General features: G+C 44.9%; 1 long non-coding RNA gene across 3 annotated transcripts in view; it reads left to right on the top strand.

Moving 5' to 3' along the window:
* The window catches only part of LOC102127192 (uncharacterized), a 122645-nt gene that overhangs the window by 67419 nt on the left and 31695 nt on the right, over window positions 1-23531 (top strand). The window contains exons 5-6 of one of the 3 annotated variants that reach the window (XR_010577430.1): window positions 12456-12589; window positions 13466-13660. The exons of 1 other annotated variant lie outside the window; for it this stretch is intronic. This is a non-coding gene — a long non-coding RNA (uncharacterized lncRNA). Of the gene's footprint in view, window positions 1-12455; window positions 13661-23531 lie in introns of those variants that run through there. One more of the 3 variants, XR_010577429.1, reaches the window with a different exon arrangement.

Raw genomic sequence — 23531 nt, forward strand, 5'->3', positions numbered from 1 at the left:
CTCAGCTCCCAGTTCCCCATTTGCTATGTGACCTTGAGCAAGTCGCTTATCCTCTCTGTGCCTTGGTTTCCTAATCTATATAAAGGAGAATAATAGAACTTAAATGAGTTAGTCCATGTAAAGTGCTTTAGATCAGTGCCTGGCTCCTGGTAACACTTAGTTTGTGTTACAAGATATATTTGTCTGTACTCTATAAACATTCAAGTTGCTGAGTCACTTAGTCCAAGAAAACTCCAAGCCAGTTTGACACAGCTGAAGCGGTTGTAGGGGAATGTTTCGGGCTGATTCCTGGGGTGGGAACTTGGAGTCTGTATTTTTATAAAGCTCTTTGGGTAAGTGAGTCTTAAGGTCAGCCGGGTTTATGAACCACTGGATGAGAACACTGGTCACAGTTGGACAGCAGTTGGTGGTGGGCGAGACTGGAAAGATCCAGAACAGTGAGTTTGAGGTGGCCCACCCAGACACAGTGGCCCTTTGTAAGCAGCAAAGCGGGGTGATATGATATTTAAAACTGGAACTTTGTCAGCTGAGAGTCAGTTGAGATAAAGAAGGCCAAAGCAACAAAAAGGTGGAAGAAACCCATAGATAGAGTAGGTTTCTCTCTGAAGTTACTCAGCATTTTGTGTGGGAATATTTTTTCTTCTTTTTGTTCCGTTTGGTTTTGTGTATCTTATTTTTAAAAGCATGCAGAGATACATTTTTTCCTTCTTGTGATAACAGCTAATATTTACTTAGTGTGTGTCATGGCTGTGCTAGCAGTTTTTAAGCTTTCTTCATGTAATCTTCCAGACAGCTGTATGAGGCATGTACTATTGTTCCCACTTTAAAAGGAAAAAACTAAAATTTGGAGGCGTTAAATAACTGCAAAAGGCCCATATCCGTTTTTCCTTTCTTCTTTCGTAATGGAATTCCAGCTTTATTTGCAGTGTACACATCCAGTGAAAATACATTTTCCAGTAGCCCTGGCAGCTATGTGTGGCCATGTGACTAAGTTGTAGCCAAAGAGATGCAAATGAAAGAACTATCCAGGGCCCCGTGGGAAGGTTTCTTATAGGGTATTGATGTGGCCGAGAGGTATGTCCTTATTTACCCTTCTCCCATCCTACTTTCCGGTGCTTACAATGCAGATGTGAGCTTTGGCAGCCATCCTGAACTTTGAGGATATAAAGCATGTATTCAATGGTGGTGGAGGGGTGGAGGAAGACGGCACTTCTGTCCCCAGTGACCAAGGAGCTGCTATACCAGCCCTGGGCTGCCTAGCTCTGACTTCTTTTATTTGAAAGATATGTAAACTTTATTTTATTTTATTTTGAGACAGAGTTTCACTTTTTTGCCCAGGGTGGAGTGCAATGGCTTGATCTTGGCTCACTGCAACCTCTGTCTCCTGGGTTCAAGTGATTCTCCTGCCTCAGCCTCCCAAGTAGCTGGGATTACAGGCACTTACCATCACATCCTGCTAATTTTATATTTTTAATAGAGACGGGGTTTCACCATGTTGACCAGGCTGGTCTCTAACTCCTGACCTCAGGTGATCTACCCACCTCTGCCTCCAAAGTGCTGGGATTACAGGCGTGAGCCACCGCACCTGGCCCCTGAAAGATATATAAACTTTTATCTTGTTGAAGTTGCTCTTATCAACATACAAATATGATCCAAACCATAAGACTGGCTTATGCTTATATTACTTATACTTATCAAAGGTAACTATATGCTAGACACTTTTCTTGTGGTTTCTATATACTGACTCATTCAGTCCTCATAACAGCCCTATGTGTACATGCAGTTATTATTCCCATTTTGCAAATGGGAAATTGAAGCAAAGAGAGGTTATGTGGCTTGCCCAAGGTCAGAGCCAAAAACATACAGCTAATAAGACTTCAGGCCAGGTGCAGTGGCTCACGCCTGTAATCCCAGCTTTTTGGGAGGCCAAGGCAGGCAGATCACCTGAGGTCAGGAGTTCGAGACCAGCCTAGCCAACACAGCGAAATGCTGTCTCTACTAAAAAATACAAAAAACTAGCCGGGCGAGGTGGCGGGCGCCTGTAGTCCCAGCTACTCGGGAGGCTGAGGCAGGAGAATGGCGTGAACCCGGGAGGCGGAGCTTGCAGTGAGCTGAGATCCGGCCACTGCACTCCAGCCTGGGCGACAGAGCCAGACTCCGTCTCAAAAAAAATAAAAAATAAAAAAATAAACAAAGTAGCCGGGCGTGGTGGTGCACGCCTGTAATCCCAGCTACTCAGAAGGCTGAGGCAGGAGAATCGCTTGAACCTGCAAGGCGGAGGTTACAGTGAGCAGAGATCACACCACTGCACTCTAGCCTGGGCGACTGAGTGACAGTCCATCTCTAAAAAAAAAAAAAACATTTCAGTAGTAGCACATAACTGGCCCTAGCTCCAGCTTCTGAGTATTCTCAGTACCAACCTTGTTGCCTCCAAACACCCAAATTGATGCTAACAACAATTATGCTATATGGCCTCTTACATACTCAGTATGAGTATGAGGCTAGGCATGGTGGCTCATGCCTGTAATCCCAGCACTTTGGGAAGCTGAGGTGGGTGGATCACTTAAGGTCAGGAGTTTAAGACCAGCCTGGCCAACACAGTGAAACACCATCTCTTTTTTTGTATGTTTTTTGTAAAAAATAAAAAGAAATTAGCCAGATGTAGGGGTGCGTGCCCATAATCCCAGATACATGGGAGGCTGAGGCAGGAGAATCGCTTGAATCTGGGAGGTGGAGGCTGCAGTGAGCCAAGATCACCCCACTCCACTCCAGCCTGGATTCGGTCTCAAAAAAACTCAAACTACAAAAAGCCAAAAAAATATATATATATTAAATTCATACTCAGTATGAATGTGGTATGCTTTGTGGCTTTCCTTACCTAAACCTTACCTTCTGCTTTAATTTATAAAATGGAGGACTGCTAGCTGGTGGCCATGAGAAGGAAACCATAGTCTCTCCCGAAGATTAAAACAGCCTCATTAGGGTCCACCTTAAAGCCCTAACTCCTTAGTGAAACCTCCAAAAGAAATGTCATGGATGCGTTCTAAAGTTAATTATTTTAAAAAGCATCCATTTAAAAAATGGAATCTAATTTGCCATTGTTCATTATAACATTGTTTTGCTTTTCTTTTATCAAGTAGGACTCTTTAATAAACAGAATTGAGCCATCTAGCTGTCTGTTCATTCAAAAAACAGTAAGCACCTGCCCAGAGCCAGCCACTCTTCCAGGTGCTGGGACGCAGCAGCAATGAACAGACATCACAGACTTGACATTCCAGGCAGGGGAGGCAGCTAATTAACAAATCAACACACAAGAAAACAAAAACAAATCAACACAGCAAACAAGTGCTACAAAGAGAAGAGGAATGTGCTAGAGGCTTCCTTAGGAAGGTTTCACTGAGGAGAAGGTATCTGAGCGATGCTTGGAAGCAAGAAGGATCCTCCAGAACGAGGGAACAGTGATTCCCTGGAGTCAGAGTGAGCATGGCATGCTCAAGGGACACACAGAAACCCCATGTGACAGAAACACAAGCATGGAAGATTGGCCTGAGATGAGGTCAGAAAGTTAGGTGGTGCCAGATCATAGCAGACATCAAGGCCAGTTCTGGGACTTTTACTGTAAGTGAGAGGGGAAGCTATTGGATGGTTTTAGACAACATACTGGATCATCATCACCCTGGGTATTGAAAAGCCCTTCTTATTTTTGGGAATCACAAAACTTATGGCACATCAGGCATCAGTTCCACTACTGAAGCCACAACTTAGAATTGAATAGAAAAGATGGTTTCTCTCCCCGTCCCCTGGCACTTAGAATGTCAATCAGATGCTCCTACATGGGACTTTGAATCATGAGATCATCTTCCAAGACGTAAGGTCAGTTAGAAATTAATAGGGTGGCTGTGGTGGGGTCAGGAGCACCCAGGAATGAGTGTGCTGTGGCAGCAGAGTCCAGCATAAGGCAACCAATGTCCACTGACACCTGACTGCCCATATGTCTCCTGCAGTATGGTATCAGTGGCATAGCAAGCCATGCTGGGAGCTTTGCTGTGATAGCCTTACTTGGTGCTTTGTTCTCCAGTCTTCCTCTTGATTCTCTGAGCTCCCTAGTCGCTTTCAATAAATCCCTTCTCCGTTTAAACATTAGCCAGAAGTTGTTGTTTGAAACCCAGCACCGTGACTAGTATAGCTGGGGAGTGAGCCACATTTTCAAAAGATAACTGGTAAATGGAAAATTGATTTCAAAAGTCTGCTAAATGGAAAATGGATTAAAAGAGTTATCAGCCATTGGCCAGTCAGAAACAGAAAACACTGTAGGTATTTCAGTAAATACCAAGAATTGGCTTCACAGGCATTAGAAGGCTGAAAGAGTAAAAGAAAAAAGGAAGAGGCTAGGTAACCTAGGGATTAACAACTGCAGGAAGCAGCTCTTGCTCCCAAGGCTGAGGAACAGGAGGGAACAGGTGGAGTTGCCTGTACTGAGGAGCTTGGAGGAGGGGCCCACGGGCCTGGTGCTTGGATTTCTGAGGGCGGCTCTGCCTGACTCAGATCTCTAATGAGGGGGTTGCTGTCTGGCTGGTACTTCCACCAAAGGGGCGTGGCTCTGCAGGTGCTCAGACCTCCCTGGAGTGCAGCCCAGCAGGTGAGGGGGTGTGGCATGGCTGCTGCTGGCACCTGGGGGTTGAGGGGAGGCACAGCAAGGTTGGTACTGAGAATACTCAGAAACTGGAGCTAGTGCCAGTTATGTGCTGCTACTGAAGTAAAATTTAAAACAGGAAATGGAAAACAAGGTAGAAGTCCCTTCTTTCCTTCTGCTTTCTGATCTCCTCCTAATGCCTCACATTGGAAAACAGAACAGGAAGCCAGCTAGCTGAGAGGTGGAGAGATTTAGTTTGCATCATCCCAACCCCAGGGTTACAGAGAAGAGCATAGAAGGATATCTTGAAGATCACAGATAAATCACTAGCACAGACAGCATCATGTCCAGTTAGGAGACCATGACAGTAGCCCGTGAGAGAGAAGATGATGGCCCAGACATTTGGTCAAGTATTCTGGGGGTGTATGTGAGGGTGTTTTGGATGGAAATTAACTTTTCTTGTTTGTTTGTTTGTTTTGAGACAAGGTCTGGCTCTGTTGCCCAGACTGGAGTGCAGTGGTGTGATCTTGGCTCATTGCAACCTTTGCCCACTGGGTTCAAGTGATCCTCCTGCCTCAGCCTCCCGAGTAGCTGGGATTACAGGCGCACATCACCACGCCTGGCTAATTTTTGTATTTTTGTGGAGACGGGGTTTCACCATGTTGACCAGGCTGGAGTTGAACTCCTGAGTTCAAGCGATCCACCTGCCTCAGGCCTCCCGAAGTGCTGGGATTACAGGAGTGAGCCACCACACCCGGCTTGAGATGCACATTTGAATTGGTAGGTGGAGTAAAGCAGACTCCCCCTCACCAATACAAATGGATGTTATCCAATCAGCTAAAGGTCTGAATAGAACAAAAAGGCTGACCCTCCCACTAGCAAGAGAAAACTCCTCCTGCCTGTCTTCAGGCTGGGACATTGGCTTTTTTCTTGTTTTCAGACTGGAACTGAAATGCTGTCTTGTCCTGCGTCTCTAGCCTGCCAGCATTCAGACTCAAACCACACTTTTGGCTCTCCTGGGTCTCCAGCTTGCTGACTACAGATTTGGGGATTCATCAACCTTCATAATCATGTGGGCCAACTCCTTATAACAAATAAATAAATATAGATGTAGATATGAACATAGATCCTATTGGTTTTGATTCTCTGGAGAATCCTGACTAATACAAGTGCCTTGTGAGATGGGCAGGATGGGTTTATCTCCAGAAAGAAGCAAATATGGCAGCTTGGAAGCCTCCATAAGATGACAAAAATGAAAATGTAGGACTTCACTCATTCCTTTGCATCATCTGTTTAAACCACATTTTCCTCTGTTTATGTAACTCTAAATAATGACAGGATTTCCCATGCCCTTTTTTCTGCTTCTTTCCACAACAGCATCTACCCACTCACCCGGGTAAGACCTTGAAATGCCCTTTCTTTTCTCCCCGATCTAAGTTGTTGCCAGACTTCCAAAATAGCTCTTTAATCTGTTCTTTTCCATATTTCCCCACAATTTGGGCTTTCCTCTTTTCTTCCCTGGAGTACACTCGTAGTGCATGATTACACATTTGTGGGACTGTTCATTATGTTGGTCTCCCACACCAGACTTGAGATTCCATAACCTCACTATTGTGACTCCAGCTCTTGTCACACACAGAAGTCTCAAAAAGTCTGTTGTTGAATTAACCAGCCTGCCTATCTCTAGTCTCTTACTCTCTGTAATCATACTGCCTGAGAGTGACTTTTAATATGCAAATCTGAGCTTTCCACTTCTGTGCCTGAGAGCTCCCTTCAGTCTAGCAGAGGTGGTGAGCTGGAGGCCCTTGACTGCAACTAAAGGTGTTTTGTTTAGCCCCCTCAGTGGTTTTTGGAATAATTGCCAACTTAAAAAATCTGGGTCTGTCTTATAAATATTGGGAATTCCAGCTTTTCTTGACAGTTTCGAAGATTTGCTAACCCTGGGTCTGCACCCCTCCATGGCAACAAATAGCAGAAGTCTATTTAGTTGGGAATAGACTCAGTTTGACAGATTTACCTCGATCCCAGCAGGGCCTTCTTCATTCCCTTACTTATCCTTCAGGCCTCGGTCTCCAGGGTCATGGAAATCAAGTTTACACGTCTGATGATGGCTGCTAGGGCCTTCATGATCTCATCCTGCCTACAGTGCCTCCTGGGCTCTAGATCCATGTAGATTATTTACCGGGGACGGTGTTTCTTCTCACCTCTGTGCTTTGGTCCTGAAAAGTCTAGGATGCCCTTCTGATGAATGGCCACACCTCATCATCCCCCTGGGGACTCCTCTTAAGCCTGAAGGACTTAGCTTGGTTCATATCCTCTGGGAAGATTTCCTCCTTGGCAGTAGTCACACCTCTTCTTCTTTTTTTTTTTTTTTTTTTTGAGAAAAGGTTTCACTGTGTTGCTCAGGCTGGACTGTAGTGGCATAATCACAGCTCATTGCAGCCTCCAACTCCTGGGCTCAAGCAATCCTCCCACCTCAGCCTCCTGAATAGCTGGGACCATAGGTGTGCACCATTATACCCGGCTAATTTTTAAAAAATATTTTTTAGAGACACAGTCTTGCTATGTTGCCTAGGCTGATCTTAAAGTCCTAGCCTCAAGCAATTCACCTCCCTTAGCCTCACAAATTGCTAGGATTATAGGCATGAACCACCATGCCCAGCCATTCCTCTTCCTAATGTACTATTCACTTTGTTTTGGAATTACTTGTAACCATATGACCCCCTTCACCAGATTCAAGTACCAATAAAATCACATTCTTTTTGAGTGTTAGATAAATTGTTAACAGCCTCCCTTCACCAATTTATGGAAACTCTAGTGGCTCACATTAGAGAAATAGAACTGGAAATTCTCACCAGTTTCCAGTAGGCCCGTATTTTCCATTGTGGTTGATTCTGTTACTACTCTACAGTGCTGGTATTAAAAGTTGGTTTTGGGCCGGGCGCGGTGGCTCACGCCTGTAATCCCAGCACTTTGGGAGGCTGAGGTGGGCGGATCATGAGATCAGGAGATCGAGACCATCCTGGTTAACACGGTGAAACCCTGTCTCTACTAAATATACCAAAAACAATTAGCTGGGCGTGGTAGCAGGCACCTGTTGTCCCAGCTACTCAGGAGGCTGAGGCAGGAGAATGGCATGAACCTGGGAGGCGGAGCTTGCAGTGTGCTGAGATTGCACCACTGTGCTCCAGCCTGGGCAACAGAGTGAGATTCCGTCTCAAAAAAAAAAAAAAAAAGTTGGTTTTGTAGTCCAGTATGTGCTTGGCTGCTGCTGAGATGAGAGTCGTGCAAGTTAATATTCCTCACTGGTCAAGAGGTCCTTGGAGGGAAGGTGATCCCAGTGTTGTCTTGTTAGAAATCTTTACCTCTTTGGCTCTTTAACTTACAATCTTATGATCATTCTTTTCCCCAAAGCCCACTTTCACACCGGGGTGACTGGGACATGAGGGGCTTCCCAGGGACTTCCCCTTTGCTTCTAGTGAGTTCCTCTCTGGAGCCTTTTTCTCTTTTCTCACCAGGGGACCTTAGCTGGGACTGCCCCATTTATCAGAGGAGTTATATAAACCTCAAAAGGGAGAGGGTTCCAGGTCTCCATTCCTCCCCTCCCAGGAAGCTTCTGGTCCTGTACGCAGAATTATCCACATTCTCCCCAACAGACCAGCTCTGTACACTGGGACAATTGAGAGGGCCAGGTTATCTCACACTACAAATACTCTGTTCCCTCTTTACCCAGGGCAATGGGTGCCTTCTTCCCTGTATTTATACAATGTAGAGAGGCCATCCTGGTGATTCTTCTCCAAAGATTTCTTCCAAGGTAACTACTGTTTTCTATTTGGAAAGTAGGCTCTGGCAACCTGTGAATATGACAGCTTTTCCTAATAATAATTTTCTAAGCTACATCTTGTCTTAGGTGGGGTTCCCTGTAAAATGGACTCAGAGATGGAGATTTATATGCAGATAGGTTTTTTTTTGGAGCGTGTTCTCAGGAACAACACCTATAAGGGAGTGAGAGAAGCAGAACTGGGTCAAGGAAGAGTTGAACTGTGGTGCAATTGCAGCAGAGGCCTCAGCTGATTGGGTAACCTTTCAGTGTTTACTCCGGTTGAGACAAGGAGACTGGCCTTGGTACTCCCTCAATGGCCAGTCTTGGCCAGTCATTGGATGCAGACTGCCCTAATCCCAGGAAGGGGCATTAACCTTGGGAAAGACAGCTCCCTTCAGCCAAGGGCAATTCCTGGGGATGGACTCATTTGTGAGTCTTTAATGGGCAAGTCTGCATAGGGAGGAAGAATGTCTCCATCTTGAAGTGATGATCTGGGCAGTGCACCACAGTGTCCACTATAGACCTAGCTAGACATAATCTGTTCGTAGTTCTGTCTCCCCCTCTGTACTCTAAGCACCTTGCTATGGACTGAATGTTTGTATCCTCCCAAAATTCATTGTTGAAGTCCTAATCTCTGGTGTGATGGTATTTAGAGGTGGGGCCTTTGGGAGGTAATTAGTTCGTGAGGGTTGTATTAGCCCGTTTTCACTCTGCTATAAAGAAATACCTGAGACTGGATAATTTATTTTATTTATTTTTAATAAATAAATAAAATAAAATTTTGTTTTCCCTCTATTGCCCAGGCTGGAGTGCAGTGGTGCAATCTTGGCTCACTCCAACCTCTGCCTCCCAGGCTCAAGCAATTCTCATGCCTCAGCCTTCCGAGTAGTTGAGATTACAGGTGTTCAGCACCATGCCTGGCTAATTTTTTGTACTTTAAGTAGAGATGGGGTTTCACCATGTTGGCCAGGCTGGTCTCAAACTCCTGGCCTCAAGTTGATTTGCCCGCCTCCACCTCCCAGAGTGCTGGGATTACAGGTGTAAGCCACTGCCCCGGCTGAGACTGGGTAATTTATAAAGGAAAGAGGTTTAATTGACTCACAGTTCTGCATGGCTGGGGAGGCATCGGGAAACTTACAATCATGGCAGAAGGAGAAGCAGGCACCTTCTTCACAAGGCAGCAGGAGAGAGAGCTTACACGTGAAGCTCCCTTTTATAAGGGAGGATCCCCTTATAAAACCATCAGATCTCACAAGAACTCACTCACTGTCATGAGAACAGCATCAGGGAAACTGCCCCCATTATCCATCACTTCCCTTTCTTGACACGTGGGGATTACAGGTCCCTCCCTTGACGTGGGGATTTCAATTCGAGATGAGATTTGGTTGGGGACACAGGACCAAACCATATCAAGCATGGTATCCCCATGATAGGATCAGACACTGAAATTGCCATGATCTCATCCTGCCAGCACCTGGATCTTAGACTTCCCAGACTCCAGGCCTGTGAGAAGTAAATGTCTATTGTTTAAAACATCAAATCCATGGTATTTCGTTATATCAGCCAGAGCAAACTAAGACACATCTTGAGGGCAGAAGCTAGGAGTGTCCAAGAGAGTGCTTGGAATATAGTATCCACTCAGTTGGTAGACAAGAGATGAATGAACAAATGCATGTATGAAAGAGTCAATATAAGCCGAAAACACTGTCATTATTATCATTTATATTTATGCAGAGCTTTACATATGCAAATTACTCTGCTAAAATATGTTATAAATATGTAAGTGCTCTAAGCAATAATTCTTATTAAAACCTGCCATCAAAATGAATTAATATTTAGTAGGCACAAACTAGGAGCACGAACCCTGTTATTAGTCAACTCTCCAAGAATACATCTCCCTTCATAGTAGAACTATTTGGAGGTTTCAGAACCGGCATCCTAATTCATCTCTTAAATTGCTTTTTATGCCCCCTACATCGTTAAATAAATCTCCTTTCCCTATGCTTAAATCCTGTTTTCATGATACAGTGTTTCCAAAGTCTACTGAGCATTTTATTCTGCTACCACACTGTTTGATCTTACCTCTTTTTGCATCTCTTCTGATGTTTGTAATTTTCTTGCTGGTAGTCCAGTTTCTCATGGACACTTATAGTTTTGACTATTCAGAACAGCAGCTCCCTTCTGGGAAAGGCTCCATCAAAACCCCATGTGACCCTAGTATGTGGGGAGGGTGACATCATAGAACCTCTCCCCCAGGACCACAGAGACTGGCCCATGGTTGAGCACATGACCCAAGCTGGACCAATCATGGTTCTTCCCTTCAAAATGTTTCACTTGGGAAAAAGAGGAAAATAAACTGGGAAAGAAGAGGGCTTTTTTTTTCCCCTGCTCTATGAAGTTGCTTGCTTGGCTGGAAGTCCAGAGCTATCAGAGGCCATCCCTTACCCCATGAAGGAGCCCTCCTGCAATAGAAGAAGCAGCCCACCCAAGGAGAGAAATAGGGTGAGAAGTGGGAGGGTCCTGAGAGCTTTCAAATTCCTGATTCCAGGAGCTGAAATCTCAGAGATTCTCTGTTTCCTGACCTCCCAAGGCTTAGCTGTCAAATTCACTCTTCATTCTGGAAGCCACCTCAGCCTGCTGCCAAAAATCTCCCTTTTGAGCTGGGTGCAATGGTTCATACCTGTAATCCCAGCTACATGGGAGGCCAAGGTGGGAGGATCTCTTGAACTCAGGAGTTTGAGACCAGCGTGGGCAATATAGTGAGACCTCGATCTCAAAAATTAAAACCAAAAATTCCCTTTTAGCTTAAGTTTAAGCTAATGTTTAAGTTGTGTTTCTGTCATTTCTTATCCAGAGAATCCTCCTATACACCCCCCTCAACTCCACATACATTTGCTAGGATCACTGTAGAATTCATTGGATTTAAGCAGTAATCTGAATACTAAACATGTAAACTTTAAGTCATTGAAGCAGGCAACTCTCCAGGAGGTGATAAAAGATAGGGTTGAAGATTTTCAGCTCAAGAGCCTTGGATTCAAATTCTACCTTCATCGCCAACTAGCTAAGTGACCTGCCCTAGCTTCTCATTTGTGCAGTTTGCAAAATGCTAAGAAGATCATTGTGCACATTTAATGGGATTATATATTATATCTTTTTTTTTTTTTTTTTTTTTTGAGACGGAGTTTCGCTCTTGTTGCCCAGGCTGGAGTGCAGTGGTGCAATCTCAGCTCACTGCAACGTCCACCTCCCAGGTTTAAGTGATTCTCCCGCCTCAGCCTCCTGAGTAGCTGAGATTACAGGCATGCACCACCATGTCCGGCTAGTTTTTGTATTTTTAGTAGAGATGGGGTTTCACCATATTGGCCAGGCTGGTCTTGAATTCCTGATCTCATGATCCACCTGCTTTGGCCTCCCAAAGTGCTAGGATTACAGGGGTGAGCCACCGCACCTGGCCAGGATTATATCTTTAAAGTCACAGGACAGCACCTGGCACATAGCAAGAACTAATAAATGTATAATGACCACTACTTTCCTCTCTTGTCATTGGTGTCTCCCATGGCACAATCAACCCCATGGGATTCAATGCACATTAATTTATTTCAGAGCCTTGAATTTCTTCATTTTTACTTTTGGATTGTTAAATAAATATTTATTTCTGAATTGAATGCCCTTTCCCTTGGACCATACTCTACTTTTTCTTTTTGCAAATGATTCCATCCTGAATGTTGCTCCTTCCCTATTTCTTATTAGTTATTTTTCATAATACTTTATATTCCTATCCCCCAACACCATTTTCTTCCTTCCTTAGGAAATGCTTCTTCTTATGCCCATACACTGGAAGTTTCCTACGACAAGGAGCAATTTGCTGTATGTTTATTTTCTTTGGAATCATCTCTCCTTCATGGAAGCAGGGTTATTTATCAACCTGTGATGGAGCTCTTCCTGGTTTGGTTAGGGCATGCTGCAAACTGCTCCTGTAATAATGCTTTTTTTGGCCAGGACACAAACCACAGTCAAAAAAGGTCTTTCTGAGTTCTGAAGGTCAAGCAATTAGAATTTTCTCAGGCTTGTAGAAGAGTGGAATTCTGGAAACCAGTCTTCACCTCAGGGGAACATCTGTTGGAAGTTCTTAGGTAAGTACTGGAGTTAAAATTGGTGAAGCATAGGTGAAGTTCTCGCTCTGCTACTTCCTGCCAGGGTAGGTAGCTGCCAAGCTAGTCACCTTACCTCTCTGAGCCTCAGTATCCTCATCTATCACATGGGTGTACAGTAGCATTATTCTGATGTTGTGTTGTAAGATCTCAGAAAAAGATACCCCAAAATGAAGGCCTCAGAAGCAAAAGTTTTTCTCTGACCTTATCCTGTTCTGTCCTTGGCACCTCATTCTCCCATGAGGCTAGCCACAGGAACTAGAGTCTTTGGCCAGGCACGGTGGCTCATGCATGCACTTTGGGAGGCCAAGGCTGATGGGCCACTTGAGGTCAGGAGCTTGAAAGCAGCCTAGCCAACATGGTGAAACCCCATCACTACTGAAAACACAAAAATCATCTGGGCATTGTGGCACACACCTGTAATCCCAGCTACTTGGGAGGCTGGGGCACAAGACTCACTTGAACTAGGGCGGCAGAGGTTGCAGTGAGCCGAGATCGTGCCTCTACACTCTAGCCTGGGCAACAGACTGAGACTTGTCCAAAAAAAAAGAAGGAAAGGAAGGAACGAAGGGAAAGAGAAAAGAAAGAAAAGAAAAAGAGAAGGAAAGAGAGAGAGAGAGAGAGAAAGAAAGAAAGAAAGAAAGAAAGAAAGAAAGAAAGAAAGAAAGAAAGAAAGAAAAAGAAAACTAGAAGCTCTCATCTCCAAGCGAGATCATAGAAACCAGAACCCCTTTTCTCTCAAAGCGTGCCATAAAACCTAAAAATATTACTCTAACCCTACCTCTCTAGCCCCCACTGGCATTTTTGTGTAAAAACTGGCCTTAAAGAAGTTATCTGACCTGTCTTATTTAATTGTAGGTTATTAGATCCTCATTCCAGAGAGGACCCTGCTCCATACCCAGAAGGAAGGAGTGCTGCACAGAGAGGCCAAGAAGAAATTAGACAGCCCTAGCTCAGTTTCCCCAGTCTGTGAGCATTAGATCATCCCTTTTTGTCCATCACATTTCTACACAGCTGTCCATACTTTCAACCTGATCATAAAAATGGGCAGCGTCTTCTGAATCTTTGGGTCTTCATTCTGATGGCTCCCATGTCACATACAACTATGATCAAATACATTTGTATGCCTTTTCTCCTATTGATTTTCCTCTTGTCAGTGACTTTTAGTGACCCTTTAGAGGGCAGAGGGGAATTTTTCCCCTGGTCCCTACAGTGTGAAAATTAAACTGAAACAATATGGTAGTTTGTGAATTGTAAAGTACTATAAACATGGGAGTTGCTACTAATGCAAACTTTAATAGGAACCCAGTGACAGATATAAAGCAGGGAATAGTTCTCTTTAGTTTGGTTCACATAGTGTCATGTGCAGACACACAAGACTAATTCAGGATACTTTGGTGGAGAGCCACACTGAGGATTTTCATAAGTAAAGCAGACAAATGGAGCTGGTTATTCATAGCCACAGTTCCTCTTAGTAGTTCCAGAGAAAAGGCTCATCAAAGATTAATTTTAGGCCAGGCGCAATGGCTCACACCTGTAATCCTAGTACTTCAGGAGGCTGAGGTGGGCAGTTTGCGTGAGTTCAGGAGTTCGAGACCATCCTGGGCAACATGGTGAAACCCTGTCTCTACTAAAATACAAAAAATTAGCTGGGCGTAGTGGCACGTGCCTGTAGTCCCAGCTACTCGGGAGGCTGAGGCAGGAGAACTGCTTGAACCCAGGAGGCAGAGGCTGTAGTGAGCTGAGATCATGCCATTGCACTCCAGGCTGGGCAACAAGAGCAAAACTCCATCTCAAAAACCACAACAAAAAAAATTAATTGTAATTTGTGAATCTCAAAAGTTGCAGAAGTAGAGTTAAATGACCCACGTAACCTCTCAAATGGGCCTTCCCTTCTTCTGCCTTCACTGCCATCTTTCCTGGATCCCCTGTCCTCACCAAGTCGGGTCTGCAGGGGTCATCAGGAACTCTCTTGCCCCATCTGGCTCTATGATACAGAATTTTCTAGTGCTTACTGCCAGCCCTACAACTTTTTCTCCAAGTTCAGTTGCTGCTAGGCTCAGATTTTCCCCACCTGAAAAACAGGGATAGTGAAGTCCATAACACACGTCTAAACAGAACATTTTGGAAACACAGAAAGGTGACTAATACTGCCTGGGAGCGCGGAAGACTTCACAACGAAGCTAATTTTAGAGCTAAGTCCTAAAAGCGAAGGAGGTGTTGCCAGCAGGTAAAGGGTTGGAAGGAACCCTGCTCCCTGTCCCCCAGTAGAGGAAACAGCCTGTGCCTTGGACAAAGGCCTCAAAGAGCTTACTGTGCTCACGAAACAGCAGGTAATGGTCCTGCTGGAGTGAGGGCTACATGGAGGTTGGGGGAGGGGCCTGGTAGTGCTGAAGCAGGAGGGGTTGGGGGGAAAGGGTCCCCTGGAGTCTGGCCATGTGAACCTGTGACCCCAACCACCTCCTACCCACCATTTCTCCCACAGCTGCAAAGAGGCATCACTTTTCTGTCCCAAATAGAAGGTAATTTTATTAGATGCATTTTTCAGCCAGCCTTCGATAAGAGTTCAAAATAACTTCCAATGTGAGCCCCCTGATCAGTCTCCTCTTTTATCTCCTCCTTTTCTTTAAACCTCAACATCTATTATGAACCCTCCCCCATCTTCCTCCCTGGGGACAGAGGGCCTCTCATGCAAATAAGACTCTGGTGGCCAGCTGTGACAGCCCAGAGTCACCAAGGTCAGTATTCTGATCAGGGTTTCAATTCTCCAATACTGTGTGTCAGTGGTAATCTGGAACCAGTTACTTCATTTCTCCAGTCTCAGTTTCCACATTGATTAAAGGGCTCTTAGGGATAAATTAGATGATGTATGGGCTTCTCTGTTCCTAAATCCTGGTTCTTTTTTTTATTGAGACGGAGTCTCACTCTGTCATTCAGGCTGGAGGCAGTGATGTGATCTCGGTTCACTGCAACCTCGGCCTCCCAGGTTCAAGCAATTCTCCTTCCTCAGCCTCCCGAGTATATGGGATTACAGGCGCACACCATCATGCCTGGCTAATTTTTGTATTTTTAGTAGAGATGGGGTCTCACCATCTTGGCCAGGCTGATTTTGAACTCCAGACCTCAAGTGATCCACCCACCTTGGCCTCCCAAAGTGCTGGAAGTACAGGCATGAGCCACCGTGCCCAGCCCAAATGCCTGCTTGTTTCACGCCTCAAGACCTTTGCCCTTTCCATTCCTTCTGTCAGAAATACTCTTCTCCTGGCTTTTCATGTATCTGGCTCCTTCTTGGCTGAAATGTTCCCTCCTTGGGTTGCCTTTCCCGTCTAATGTAGCTTCCTCCATTGTTCTCTATCACAACACTCCTTTCCTCATAGACAAATTGCAGCTTATCATTATCTATTTGCGGACTTGCTGTCTTACGTTAGGCTTTCTAGCAATGGATCCTGAGATGAGGATACATGGGCAAGTGATTTATCAAGAAGTGGCAGCCAGTAAGGGAGTGGGGGAGCAGGACAGGGGTAGGGAAAGAGGAAAGTGTAGGTGGGATTCGAGGCAGAGTCTCAGCTTCAACCTGATCCCACAGGGGAGCTCTGCAGTATAAATTCTGCCTTGGAGTTTATCCCAACTTGACGCAAATAAACTGTGTTCTTATTCCTGTAGCAGTCAGTCATTGGCTAAGGGCCACTGGGGTAGGGTTTAGAGTGGGATAGACTTCCATGCACTTCCGTCTTCCTCCAGCTTCCCAAGAACAGGTGTCTGCAAAGTCGCAGGTGCAGTCATCACAGAAAACACACACACGAGCTGGGGGAGAGGCACAGAGAAACAGTGTAGGATCCGGCCAACAGGACCAGGAACACTGGCTTATTGATTACATCCCACAATAGAAAGTAAGCTCCTCAGGGCAGATACCTTATCTTCCTGTTTACTGATATATCCCTAATGCCATTTGCATAGTACCTGCCCCATAGCTGGCAATCAATTTCTTAAATGAATGAAGGAAGCTCTTAGTGCAATGTGTGGCACATAGGAAGAGTTCAGTTCATGTTGTTGGAAACATGAGTCTGTATATTTTTTTCAACCTTCTCATCGGCTTCCAACCATCACTTAGGGATGCTCAGGCACGTGGCCTCAGAAACATGGGCCATTGAGAAAGAGAAAAAGGCAACTCTGGAAAGAGAGAGCCTGGCCCTACAGAAGACATCTGAGCTATTAATCAACAGAAATCTCACGTATAGTTGAAGACAAGTCATAGCAGTGGGGTGGGAGATGGATAAGTCAATCCTACAGTTAAAAGAGGGGATGTCTAACCACTAGACAATTGTCCAACTCAGGAAGTAACAGCTTCAGTGTCCTAGACAACATAGGATTTGACCTCATGTGGGAGAAGGCAGGATCTTAGGGCCTCAGAAGAAAGGGCTGGGATTCAGGACAAAGATTTGGTCCTGGCAGGGCTGAGGAGCACTGAACAAAGATAACATGGCAAAAGCCTAGGCCGATGGAGTGGCTAGCCTACAGTGAGCATTAGGCACTAAAGAAAAACTCTTTTGCCCTTCTCATACAACACTTCTGATACCAAATGTGTGGAGTTTTTCCACACCAAGCAATTCTCCAATTCACTGCTGTCACCAACTTGGTGTCCAACCATTCCATTCCACTCCATTCCACTCCACTCCACTCCACTCCACTCCACTCCACTCCACTCCATTTCATTCCATTCCATTCAATTCTGACACTATCTACCTGGAGTTAGTGTCAGATCCCAGAAGGTAAAGGGCTCAATCCCACAAGACTGCCCTACTTCAGATGCCCAAATCAAAAGTCTGGGCCAACTGTATTTACGTCTTTTTTTTTTTTTTTTTTTGAGATGGAGTCTCCTTCTGTTGCCCAGGCTAGAGTTAAGTGGCACGATCTCGGCTCACTGCAACTTCCATCTCCTGGGTTCAAGCCTCAGCCTACTGAGTAGCTGGGACTATGGGCATGTGCCACCACACCCAGCTAATTTTTTGGTATTTTTTAATAGAGACAGGGTTTCACTCTATGTTGGCCAGGCTGGTCTCAAACTCCCAACCTCAGGTGGGCTACCTGTACTTCTAACCAACTAGCTCACAAATTAGGGGCTCCCATGGCCCCATCCTCAGGTTTGACAGTTTACTAGAATGGCTCACAGAACTCAGGAAGGCACTTTACTTACATTTACTGGTTTATTATAAAGGCTATGACTCAGGAACAGACAATGGAAGGGTTGCACAGGGCAAGACATGGGATGGGGAGGTGAGGGGTATGCAGAGCTCCCATGGCCTTCCAAGCACACCATCCTCCCTGCACCTCAATGTGTTCACCAAGCTGGAAGCTCATCACATCTCATTCAGGACTTTTGTAGATCTCTATCTCCAGTCCCTCTACTCCTTCCAGGAGGTCAGAGGGTAGGGTTGAAAATGACAGCCCTCCCTTGGCCGGGCGCTATGGCTCACGCCTGTAATCCCAACACTTTGGGAGGCTGAGGTGGGTGGATCACAAGGTCAGGAGTTCGAGACCAGCCTGACCAACATGGTGAAACCCCGTCTCTACTAAAAATACAAAATATTAGCCAGGCATAGTGGTGAGTGCCTGTAATCCCAGCTACTCAGGAGGCTGAGGCAGGAGAATCGCTTGAACCTAGAAGGCGAAGATTGCAGTGAGCAGAGATCACACCACCACACTCCAGCCTGGGCAACAGAGTGAGACTCTGTCTCAAAAAAAAAAAAAAAAAGAAATGACAACCCTCCCAACACTTGGTCTTTCTGGTGACCAGCCCCCATCCTGATGCTATCTAGAGGCCCCACCCTAAGTTACCTTGATAGCATAAACTCAGGTGTTATCAAAAGGAGCTTGTGGCCAGGCGCGGTGGCTCACACCTGTAATCCAGCACTTTGGGAGGCCAAGGCGGGTGGATCACCTGAGGTCAGGAGTTCTAGATCAGCCTGGCCAACATAGTGAAATACAAAAATTAGCTGGGCATAGTGGCAAGCACAACCCCAGCTACTCGGGGGGCGGAGGCAGGAGAATTGCTTGAACCTGGGAGGTGGAGGTTGCAATGAGCCAAGATTGCGCCATCGCACTCCAGCCTGGGGAACGAGAGTGAGACTTTGTCTCAAAAAAAAAAAAAAAAAAAAAAAAAAGGAGCTTGTTATGGGTAACAAAAGACATTCCCATCATTCAGGAAATGCCAAAAGTTTTAAAAGCTCTGTGCCAGGCAGTAGGGCAAAGACCAAATATATTTTTATTTACATCACAGACACCTCAAAGGGTGAGAAACAGTGACACTTTTTGGTCACCCAAGCTATTGAGGTATCTGTTAGAATTCTTGGTTGCAAGATGGGCAATCATCTTAAGAACTCCCTCAGTCCTGGGCATACCAGGACAGTTGGTCACCCTTTGCGAGGAAGAGAAACTGTCACAGGTTGGATTGCTTGGGAACCAGACTCTAAAATGGAGAACAGACCGGGTGTGGTGGCTCATGCCTGTAATCCTAGCACTTTGGGAGGCTGAGGCAGGTGGATTACTTGAGGTCAGAAGTTCCGGACCAGCCTGGTCAAAACAGTGAGACCCTTATCTCTACTAAAAATATGAAAATTAGCCAGGTGTGGTGGCTGGTGCCTGTAATCCCAGCTAGTCGGGAGGCTGAGGCAGGAGAATTGCTTGAACCTGGGAGGCGGAGGTTGCAGTGAATCCAGACTGCACCACTGCACTCCAGTCTGGGTGACAGAGTGAGATGCCATCTCAAAAATAAATAAATAAAATAAATAAAATGGAGAACAGCTTGCAGCAGGTACAATAGGAAGTGCTCCTGGGATCACCACCTAAGAAAGAGAAAACAGAGATGGAAGCAGGAGTGGGCAGAAGGAGGAGAGGGGCTGCAATGAAGTCTCAGTGTAGGCCTCGGCCAGCCCCATGGATACTCAAGGCTGCCATGGCCAGAGTTGCCCTGAGTGTAGCGTTGCCAGAATTAGCAGATAAAAACACAGGAAGTCCAGTTAAATTTGAATTTCAGATAAACAATGAATAATTTTTTTTTTTTTTGAGACGGAGTCTCACTCTGTCCTCCAGGCCGGGGTGCAGTGGCGTGATCTCGACTCACTGCAAGCTCTGCCTCCCGGGTTCACGCCATTCTCCTGCCTCAGCCTCCTAAGCAGCTGGGACTACAGGAGCCCGCCGCCATGCCTGGCTAATTTCTTTTTGTATTTTTAGTAGAGATGGGGTTTCACTGTGTTAGCCAGGATGGCCTCGATCTCCTGACCTCATGATCCACCCACCTTGGCCTCCCAAAGTGCTGGGATTACAGGCATGAGCCACCACACCCAGCCAACAATGAATAATTTTTAACATGTGTGCTCCATATAATACTTTCAACATACATATATCTTTTTCATTGTGTATCTGAAATTTAAATTAACTGAGTATCATGTTACCTAACAACCCCACTTGAGTTGGGACAGGGGGGACTTATGACCTATGTTGACCAGCCTCTGGATTCAGATTACTCCAGTGAGGGGGTTGTCACCTTAGGTAAAAAGACCCTCTTCATTGAAGCCATGCTGAAGAGGGCTGACAGCTGAGGGCTGCCTGCCAGCAGCCCACTCAATAGCTGAGAGAATAAGTCCTTCAGACTGGAAGGGAACCGTGGAGAGCCCATCACAGTGTCTGCTGCTGAAACTGACTCTTGACTGGAATGTACTAGGAGGATGTTGTATTGCACAATCAATGGGAGGGCTACAGAATCTGCCTCAGAAAATAGACATAAGAGGCTGGGCACGGTGGCTCAGGCCTGTAATCCCAGTATTTTGGGAGGCCAAGGTGGTTGGATCACCTGAGGTCGGGAGTTCGAGACCAACTGGGTCAACATGGTGAAACCTCGTTTCTACTAAAAATATAAAAATAAGCCAGGCATGGTGGTGCATGCCTGTAATCTCAGCTACTTGGGAGGCTGAGGCAGGAGAATCGCTTGAACTCAGGAGGTGGAGGTTGCAGTGACCTGAGATGGCGCCACTGCACTACTGCCTGGGCGACAGAGTGAGACTCTGTCTCAGAAAGAAAGAAAAAAAAAAAGACAAAATAGCTGAGCAGCGGGAATAAAGTCAAACCACTGTCACAATTTGGCTGAGTTGTTGCTGCAGGTACTAGAACCTCTGCTCACCACCCAGTAGACCCTCAGCCTGCTGCCACCCTATTGAAAAATACCCCTCCCTCCACTCTTGCATCAGCACTTCAAGAGGCCAAGTCCTGCTGTGAGTATCTGATTGACTGATTTAGCAAGACCACCCTCCAGCTTCCATGGTAGCAGGAGGTGTCCTGCCTCTCATCTAGTCTTCCAAAATGAGAATTCCCCTAAAAGATTAAAAGGGCCTTGTGCTAGGGACAACGTTAGAAACTTGTGATGTCTTTAAGAGCACTCACCGCACACTGAATCATGGTCTGATTAATCTTCTTCAACTGGCCGCAAGGAATAGGATCATGAGACTTGGGAGAGAAAATCATGTGTGATTACAGATCTGATTCTCTCAAATATAGTTTTCAAATACCAGTGGGTAACTCTAAAGACTCCAGGAGCAGGAATGAGTCTAATTATGTCAGTATTTTACTCAAACACAAATGTTACTTTCCAATGCAGTGAAAAGTGACTTTGTCTTGTGGAATTTGATTTCTGTGGTTATAGTGACTAGCATTGCTGTATTTTACATCTGAATCTCTACAGAGAAGGAAGAGAAGGCAGACAACTCCTCCAAATGATAGATGATACCCATCCTACGTATAACAAGTGTTCTTAGGTTTGTAGGCTAATATTGTATATCAATAAGAAACATAGATGTTTAATACAATATATCTCTGCTATGATATGTTTTCAAATTTGTTTAAACAAATTGTTTAAACTGTTTCACGGTAGGTCTCAGTGGGTAGATGTGACATAGTGGAATCACCAGTCTTCACAGATCTTCAGTTCTGTAGGTTCCGAAACTTTTTTTTTCCCCCTGAGATGAGTCTTGCTCTGTCACCCAGGCTGGAGTGCAGTGGTGCGATCTCAGCTCATTGCAACCTCTGCCTCCCAGATTCAAGCAATTCTCCTGCCTCAGCCTCCTGAGAAGCTATTAGAGTTCTAGATTACAGGCACCTGCCACCATATCTGGCTAATTTTTGTATTTTTAGTAGACATGAGGTTTCACCACGTTGGCCAGGCTTGTCTCAAACTCCTGACCTCATGATCTGCCTGCCTTGGCTTCCCAAAGTGCTGGAATTACAGGCGTGAGCCACCACGCCCAGCCCAGAAACTTTATTTTTATCACTTTTCCATCTATTCATCCTTCCATCCATCCATCCTTACATTATCTGTGCATGCATCCCACCATCTATTCAACAAATATTTATTAAGCATCTAATATGTGCTGTGTACTGAGTGTGGGTACTGAGGATACAATGGTGAATAGGAGAGTCATGACTGTACCTTGTGTAGTCAATATTCACTGGGAGAAACAGACAAAACACAAGTAAACAGACAAATTAATTATAAGTTTCTATCTGCAAAGAAGGAAATAAATAAGAGGCTGAAGTAGGAAATAAAGGGTGAGAGAGAAGATACTTGTATCTCTATACTGTAGCAGTCAGTTCTCACACTGCTATAAAGAAATATCTGAAACTGGGTAATTTATAATGAAAGGAGGTTTAATTGGCTCATGGTTCCACTGGCTGTACAGGAAAAATGGCTTGGGAGGCCTCAGGAAACTTACAACCATGGTGGAAGGCAAAGGGAAAGCAGGCACATCTTACATGGCTGGAGCAGGAGGAAGAGAGTGAGGGGGAAGTGCTACACACTTTTAAATAACCAGTTCTCACAATAATTCACTCATTATCACAAGAACTGCACCAAAGGGAAAATCCCACCCCTCATGATCCAATCATCTCCCACCAGGCCCACCTCCAACTTTGGGGATTACAATTTGACATGAGATGTGGGCAGGGACACAGATCCAAACCATGTCAATACTTATTTTAGATAGGATGGTAGAAACTAGTTCTTGCTGAATAAAACCAGTTTGTAAACCAATGTGTCTCTCTCCAAGGATAGAGGGGCTTAATTTAAAAAACAGAACAAAACAAAAATTCAACTTTCAGAAAGGCAAGCCTTCATCATTTTCTGCATCTTGATAGCCTTATAAACATTTGTGTTACACCTGTCCCCTAAAGGCATTTGAATTTTAAATCCTGGACTAGAGTCTTCTAACCAGGCTGCTCCCTTCCTGAGTTAGTAAACAGAAGGTTGCTAGATTGGCTGGGAATTAGAACATAAATCAGACATTCCTATAGGATAATATTCTTTAAATTTTGAGTCTCAGTCTACTCATGGATATGAAACCACCCCCAACTTGTTATTTACTATTATTTTTAAAAAATAGAATAGACGTATCAGAGTATATGGCACATGGATTAGGTGCTACTACTGCTTTGTGAAAATTTTACTTGTTTTGTTTATATGAGAACAGATACACCGTGCTGCAATTCAAATCTATTTCTTACTGTGGGACATACAAATTTCTAGAACTCTAATATTTTTTAGAAAAAGAAGATGGAAATATGCAAGAAATATACGAGTGCTATTAAAAGTGGAGCATGTCTATGCATCAGAAATATACATGATTCTGAGAGCCAGAGTGTCACAGAGAGCAAGACATAGAAGTTAAATGGACCCAGGTTCAAATCCTAGCTCTTTATGAGCTCAGTGGCAAAGTTGGACAAGTTACTAGTAATGATTATAGCTAAGATTTATGAACATTTACTCCATTGCAAGCACTGGGTTGAATGATTTGCAGTATTAAGATATTTAATTCTCAAAATCACCTTTCTGACTTAGGTATCATCAGCTCCACTTTTTACACGAAGACACTTTGGCCCA

The sequence above is a fragment of the Macaca fascicularis genome, chromosome 8, assembly GCF_037993035.2.
Source record: "Macaca fascicularis isolate 582-1 chromosome 8, T2T-MFA8v1.1".
In the NCBI taxonomy this organism is placed as follows: domain Eukaryota; kingdom Metazoa; phylum Chordata; class Mammalia; order Primates; family Cercopithecidae; genus Macaca; species Macaca fascicularis.